This window comes from Schistocerca gregaria, chromosome 8 (assembly GCF_023897955.1).
Source record: "Schistocerca gregaria isolate iqSchGreg1 chromosome 8, iqSchGreg1.2, whole genome shotgun sequence".
In the NCBI taxonomy this organism is placed as follows: domain Eukaryota; kingdom Metazoa; phylum Arthropoda; class Insecta; order Orthoptera; family Acrididae; genus Schistocerca; species Schistocerca gregaria.
The window spans coordinates 35,176,042-35,183,906 of NC_064927.1; the positions used below are offsets into that span (position 1 = coordinate 35,176,042).

At 47.1% G+C, this 7,865-nt stretch overlaps 1 non-coding gene across 1 annotated transcript; it reads left to right on the forward strand.

Moving 5' to 3' along the window:
* Nucleotides 1-3,474: 3,474 nt before the first annotated feature.
* Nucleotides 3,475-3,547, forward strand: Trnak-cuu (transfer RNA lysine (anticodon CUU)). Its single transcript has one exon. It is a non-coding gene; the product is annotated as a tRNA-Lys (tRNA).
* Nucleotides 3,548-7,865: the final 4,318 nt, after the last annotated feature.

The window sequence follows — 7,865 nt, forward strand, 5'->3', positions numbered from 1 at the left end:
GGCCATAGCATTTCTTGACTTCGATAAGGCTTACGATCGAGCTGACTATCACTATCTCAGCGGCGTGATGGGATCAATGGGCTTCAGTCTTAATTTTATCCACCTCATCAACAACTGTATCAGTGGTACCCGTACACGCTTCCTGATCAATAATACATTGACGGAGTACGTCCAGCTCTCACGGGGTATCAAGCAAGGCTGTCCTCTTTCAACGACGCTCTATGCGATCCTCATGGAACCCTTGTTGCGCCATCTACATCATAGCCTCCCTGGATTCCAGTTTTATGGTATCAAGTCTGTGGTCCAAGCTTACGCAGACGATGTCAGCGTGCTTCTTAACGACGTTCGCGATGTCACCGCAGCGAAACGCATTCTTGAGGAATTCCAAAGAGATAGTGGTGCCATGTTAAACGTCAATAAATCCGCCGCCTTAACGCTTGGTCAAGAACGATCTATCACAGGCGACGCTTGGCTGCCCTGTGTACAGACTAGAAAACACCTTGGTCTCTACGTTACGGCCCGGCCTCTGGACATGTCTCACAAAAATTGGATACCCAAAATTCAGGCGATAAAAGCACTCCTGCGCGACAAGAACATGCGACACCTCGATCGTCTGCAGCGAGCCTTTTTCGTCAACTCTTATGCGCTCTCCAAATTACAATTTGTTGCCGCCGTCCTACCTATGCCACGCACAGTAGCAAGATCACTCCTAGCGGCGGCCGCCTGGTACGTCTGGAAGCTCAATATTTTTAAGGTTTCCTTCACCACGACAGCACTGCCATGCGATATGGGAGGCCTTGGCTTGAAAAACCCCGGCATTCATGCCTAAGGCCCTGTATCTGAAACGCTCATGGCAGATACTCACCGCCAGCGAGGACACCGTCACGAAGCGGCTCTATCAACTGTCCCGCCCCCGCAACTTATCTCCGCCTGTGGACATTGGCCACGTCGGCCCGCACTTTCAGCATATAGCACTGTATTACCTTGAAAGTAGCTATCTCGACGACGAGCTTTTCAAGAAGCCGACGGTAAAACTGTACCGCCACTTACTTCGGCCGTCACTGCCTGGCCCCTTGGAAAAGAAGTATCCGGCTTGCAATTGGTCCCTCGTTTGGGCTAACATCCATAATCCAACGCTTCCGACAGATGTCCGCTCCAAATGGTATGACGTGGTCGCTGAAACTATTCCGACGAAAGAAAAGCGGCACAGGATTAATCTTGCACCCAGTCCCTACTGCGACTTGTGCCACATGGTTGATACTATTACACATCTGTTTGTCTGCAAGGATCAAGTGCACATCTGGAATTGGACGCGCAAAAAACTCGCTGTGCTCAACCGGACTGCGCCTCATGCGATTCAGATCCACAACATTCTGCGCCCGGACTACCGACTCTTCCCTGCAGCCAAACATAACAGCTACCTATGGCTCATGGGACATTTTATCCACTTTATTCTGTCCGGCAGTGCGCCTAATAATGTCTTAGATTTTCAAGTATATCTCTCACACCGACACTGGCGCACAACCAACAAATAATGGCACCGGTATCAGTCAACATTTCAAAATTTTCTTCACATCGTCCTTGAGATGAAGTAGGACGTGGATAACATGAATATCTGTTATAACAATTCGTTTTTCCTGTACTATAGTCAAGGTTATACTCACTGCAAAGACATCCATTTGTCTCATTGTGATTCTGAATAAAGCAACGTATGAGATGAAGAATATGTCCTTCCCAGGAGCAGTTATTACTACGACATATTAAATTTGGTGTATTTTGAATGAAACAAAAGCGCAAAACAGACAGCAGAAACGAGCAAAGAAGATGGATAGAAAACAAACGAATATACAAATTACAATGAACAAAAAAAATGCAAATTTAAAAAAAGCAAAAAAAAGAAAAAAGTGGTAGAGCGCTGGTCTGATAAACCAGGGGTTGTAAGTTCCATCATCACAGGAGATAAAAAAAAAAAATTCTGTAGAGCGTCAGACTCTCAACACAGGATCGTGGGTTCGAGCCACACGCTGGGCGGAACGGAATTTTGTTCCGCTGCAGATGTAAATTACCCCTTTTCAGATTAACGAGATGTAATAGAAATAGCAACTTTAAACTTTGCCTACGTCTCTGTCAGTCGCAAGGAAACTGTATCTGAAGGTGAAGGTGATTTTGTAGACATGTGTGAAAGACATGTTCTGAAATGCAAGTGTTGTTGTTTGGAGAGCACATCGGTTACGTTTCAGATGTGTAGCCAAGCAGTAATGGGTCGCCATAGCTGCAAATATTAGCCGGTAATATGAAGTGATGTCAGCTGAAGTCTGATGATGCAGACGACGGTAAGGACGAAGTACCCAAGAGTACCGCTAGGCCGCGCCTCTTTAGCTCAGTGGTAGAGCACTGCTCTATTAAACCAGCTGTCGTAACTTCCATCCTCAAAGGAGAAAGATGAAATTTGAAAATCAGTTGCGCGTCGTGGCCGTATAGCAGACAGCATCTGTGATGACGAACAATTAGCGGCAGGCGTTTTTTTAAGAATCACTCTCAGATGTGATTAAGGTGAATGGCGCAGATAAAGCATTTGCCAAAGCGGTTCAGCATAAGGTGGGACGAGGCAGTTTGAATTACATTTTGCAGATGTATTTCTCACACATCTCAGAGCCTGTCGTCGTCGTCGTCGTCGTCGTCGTCGTCGTCATCGTCGTCGCCGCTTCTGCAGAAGTAGCAAATGACCACCGTAGCAAATGCGGCGAGGAACGCCCTGCCTTCGATTCCGAATGCACAAAGTGTGTGGTCTTGTTTCTCAGTCTATATTTGGTCGGTCTCGTAAGAGGTTGAATGTAACGAATGGGTGGGAAAGAGCAAGGGGCAGCGGCTGTGTAGATCGAAAACACAAATCCTCAGGGGTGTGAGCGTTTCGAGATGAGTCGTATACATGTTATAGTTGGTCGTCAGTGACCGTGTGGCCTAATGGATAAGACGTCGCACTTCGGATCTGAAGATTACAGGTTCGAATGCTGTCACGCTCGTGTTTTTCCAGTTCTGAAAAAGAAACATACCTTTACAATGTAGCAATTGAGCAGTACGAAACCGTCTGCATGTTGCTGTTGACCATTTTTTGCTTGGAGATGCTCTTGAGCTTGAAACACACACTACAAGACCGGTGTTAACTAGCGAAATGGTCGGCAGAGTGCCGACACCGCGAGTTTTGACTGGCACTAGCACATCTAAAACAACGTCGGAAAGTAACTCGTTCGGCTTTTGAGTCACATAAAGTATGTGTGTTAATTTTGACGCCACTAGCTCTGAATGTTGTCATGCAATTTCTTTACCTCTCAGAAATGATTATGACATAAAAGTGAAGTACGTGACGAGTGTGACGTTAGGAAAACATTAGGCAGCATGGAGAGATTCTGTATGGGACCACCCAACCCAAACGAGTACTGTGTGACGTGCTACCCGGCATGTATTCACCGAGGTAGCCGGCTAGCTCAGTCGGTAGAGTGTCGGACTCTTAATCCCATTGTCGTGGGTTCGAGCCACACGCTGGGCGGAATTCAATTTTGTTCCGCTGCAGATGTAATTTACCGTTTTTCTGATTAACGAGATGTAATGGAAATAGCAACTTTAAACTCTGCCTACGTCTTTGTCCGACGCAAGGAAACTGTATTTGAAGGTGAAGGTGATTTTGTAGACATGTGTGAAAGACATGTTCTGAAATGCAAGTGTTGTAGTTTGGACGTAGTTCCGCTTCAGACGCCGTGCAGTGTGGACGTGCCTAGTCTTCCGCTCCGCCGTAGCGTTACGTATAGTGGGATATCGTTTGTTTACGTTTAGTGTTGTACCTTCTGTAAGTTTTTCTCCGTCGTTGTTTCGTTCCTTGTGTTACTTTCTGTGTGTATTTCAGTGTTTTTTGTGTAGCGGTTTAGACCGCGTAATTTTTGAAAATGTCGTCTCAGGTTATTCCTCGTCAGGCTACAGTTAGTTTTGCTTTCGGCAAGTCCACCCGCGATGTGCAACCTAGTTCCCTTGAGATTCATGATTGGTTAGTAGATAGCCTTGGCATTAATTGGGATCAGGTGCACACTGCATATTTTGATACAGAACTCTATGTTTTCTTTGTTAAATTTATGGACCCCCTTCAGGTTGATAAAATTATTTCCAAATTTGGTCATCAGGTTCTCTTTCGGCATCGGGATGATTCTGTCAGTACCGTACTGCTTTCAAATGCTTCCATTACGTACACCAGTGTTCGTGTTTACAACCTTTTGCCGGAGGTGGATAATGTGTATCTTAAGGAAGGTTTACTCAAGTATGGTGATGTTAAGAGTATTCGCCTTGAACGCTGGTCCAGCCAACATCGCCTGCAGTGTTACAGTGGCATTCGTTCCGTCGAAATGCACGTGAAGCAGAATATTCCCTCGCACCTGCAGATCGGTGGATATCGTGTCCATGTAACATATAGTGGTCAGGTTGGCACCTGTTTTTTTTTTTTTTTTTTTGTAATGAGAGTGGCCACGTGCGTACCAACTGTCCGCGGAGGGTTTTTGTGTTAAAAAATTCTCTCGAACAGCGTCGTAAGTTAACGGTCGCTGACCTCGTTGCAGGTGGTTCTGCTCTTGGTGTCGAACAGTCCAGTGGTAGTAGCGCCAAGCCGCAGGTTGTGCACGCCCCTGACACAGAATTTCCTCCTTTACGTGCCAAATCTGATGTTGTTCAGTCGGTTCCTCAGGTGGGTGAGCCGCTTTTGAATAATAAACGGCGTCGCGCACAAGATGGAAATAGTACGGATGAGGATCTCCCCGAGATGCCCCAATCCGAGAGACCGACATCCTCCGAGCCACAGAGTAGTGTAGATGCTCCCTGTTCCCCAGAAGTAGCTGTTCCGGTAGCGGCTGCTGACGCCCCTCCGGCTTCCGACACAGCTTCTCTCGAGTCGGCTCGTCGGTCGGGCCTGTTGGCGCAGCCTTCCGAACCGACTTCGTTGTCACAACAAGTTGAGTCGCAACAACTTCCTGCTTCGCTGCTCCGCACCTCTGCCAGCGGAACTGCTCCGCTTCCTTCCAACTTAGCTGTTTCTGAGCTTCCTGCTCACGTTTCGCCTCCGTGTAGTCCATGTTTGCCGGAAGCTAATACTGGTGTAGACCAGTCCGTTTCGTCGGATGTTTCCCCCGTGACCCCGGACCCTGACTGTGGACCGGCGCGGGTGTTGTCAGATACAGAACTTGACCCTCCTACGTCATCGGCGGCTGCCGCTTCCTTGCCCGTCAGCCGACGCAAATTGCGCGTTCAGCCGAACGTCATTGCTGTTCGTAAAAAACCGAAACGTAAGGGATCCGCGGAAGGGGGTAGCAGTCCTCCTCCCTCGGATGCCTCCGTCTCCCCTGCTATGGACTGTGATGTTGATGCGTCGGTGTAGGTGATTTCTTCCCTCGCTTTTCTCTCCATGGTTCAAGCATACACCTTTCTTACCTTTAATGTTAGCCGTATTGAGTCCGACGTTCTCATTGCCTCTTTGCGGCAGTTTCTTTACGACTCCTGTGCGGACGTAGTATTTTTGCAGGAAGTATTGTTTTCTGATCTCTCTCTACCTGGATTTCAAACTGTTTTTAATGTCGCACCGGAGAATTCAACAGGAACTACTCTTTTCTTTCGAGAAGGTATTCCTATTACTGACATTGAATTCCTTGACTCTGGCCGTGGGATTGGTTGTCGTCTTTTTGATCTCCACCTAGTTGTTTTGTATGCCCCCTCTGGTTCGGGTCGCACTGTGGCTCGATCGCGCTTTTATAAGGAAGAGCTTATTTATCTTTTACGCAAGAGTCCTCGGAGTCTCCTGCTCGGAGGCGATTTTAATTGTGTTTTACGCCCTGAAGACCAGTCCCCCAATTTTAATTATTGCCGAGATTTACATGACTTGGTTCATACGATGCACCTGCGTGATGTTTGGGAACACAAATATCCAACCCTGGTGAAATTTACGTATTTTACCGCGTCCTCATGCAGTAGACTCGACAGATTCTACTTCTCTGATTTTTTATGTGATAACATTCTTTCTGTCGATGTTATTCCTACTAGTTTTTCTGACCATTGTGCTTTTACTGCAACTGTAAATCTTAGTCACCAACCAGCAAAACTTTATCGTTCCCAGTGGATGTTAAATGTTTCCCACCTTGCTGACAGTGCCATTGATGAAGTTGTAAGTGCCGTGTGGGAGCGATGTCTTCGCTCCGTCCCGCGTTACCCCTCCTTGCTCGTTTGGTGGACTGCGTTTGCCAAGCCCAAGATTCGTCAGACTTTGATTTTTTACTGTGCCGCAAGGGCGCGTGATTTTAAGAACACGTATGAATTTTACTACTCTGTCCTGCGTGAACTGTATGACGCGGCGGGTCCTTCTCCTCTGCGGATCCATGATGTTCGTCGTATTAAAGCCAAGCTCTTGACCCTCAAACGACGACAGTTGGATGGTCTGCGAGTAAAGTCGAAACCTCACTCTCTTGTTGAAGGTGAACTGACTTCTTTGTACCACCTGCTGCGGCATCAGACTCGACGTCGTCGCTCCTTCATCTCTTCTCTTATGGTGGATGATGGACGACAGCTTATTGCACAGGAGGAACTGACTCGTGCTCTTCATCAGTATTACGCTAGTCTCTATTCTGCCGATGATTCTGGTGCGTCACTTTCTGATGATGTCCTTGAGGATCTTCCTGCGACAATCACGCCTGACGCGAACGGCGACTTTCTCCGGGAGTTGAAGGTAGATGATGTTTTTTATTTTATTGCTCACTCTCCGTCCGGTAAATCGCCGGGTCCAGACGGCCTGCCTAAAGAATTTTATCTCCGTTTTTGGCCTCTTTTGGGTGGCACTTTTACGCAGATTTTAAATGAGATTGTCAGGGGGATGGATGTGCCTGCCGATTTTAAAGTAGGGAAAATTGTTTTAATTCCGAAGTCCACTGGTCGTTTATCTACTGCCAATCTTCGTCCGCTCACATTGCTGAACTTTGATTACAAGACAGCTGCTAGAGCACTCAATAGTCGATTGTCTTCACTGCTTCGGGGTGTGATTGATGCACATCAATGTTGTTTTCCTGGTAGATCTATTCTGACCCCAGTAGCCGAATATCGGGATGTTGTCTCGGTTGCGGCGGTTACAAACGTTCATCGTGCCTTTGCTTTCCTCGATTTTTATAAGGCTTTTGACCACGTCAGTCATGTGTTTTTAGATCATGTTTTAGATACAATAGGTTTTAACGCTTCATCACGTGGTGTTCTTGGTAATTTGTATAGGGGAATAACTGCTCGGGTGTCAGTCAATGGGCAGCTGACGCCGCCCTTTGCTATCCGCCGAGGGGTACCTCAGGGTAGTCCGCTCTCTATGTCGCTATTCATATTGTCCCTGGAACCGCTGCTTCGGACTCTTGCTTTCAAGCTTCAGGGTATGACCCTCTCTGGTGGGAAGCTCACTGTTAAGGCGTACGCGGACGATGTCGTTGTTCTCCTCCGTCAACGTGATGATATCACATTGTTGAAAGGGGCATTCGATGCTTACTGTTGTGTCTCTGGAGCGCGTCTTAATCAGGGTAAGTGTAAGTTCCTTGATATTCGAGGGCCACTTTTGTCGATCGCCATACGTCATTAGGTGTCCTATAAAAATGGCAGCTCTTAATTGGAAATCTGTCACCGAGAAGATACAGGGGGCTCTGATGGTCCATGAGCAGCGCTCTGCTACCATTTTACAAAAAATCAGAATTTTAGACACATACGTGTTATGTAAAGCCTATTATGTTGCTCAGCTGTTCCCCCTTCCCATTATGGTGGCGAAACGGTTGCGCCAATTGTCTAGCAGGTTTATATGGAAGGGTCATCTA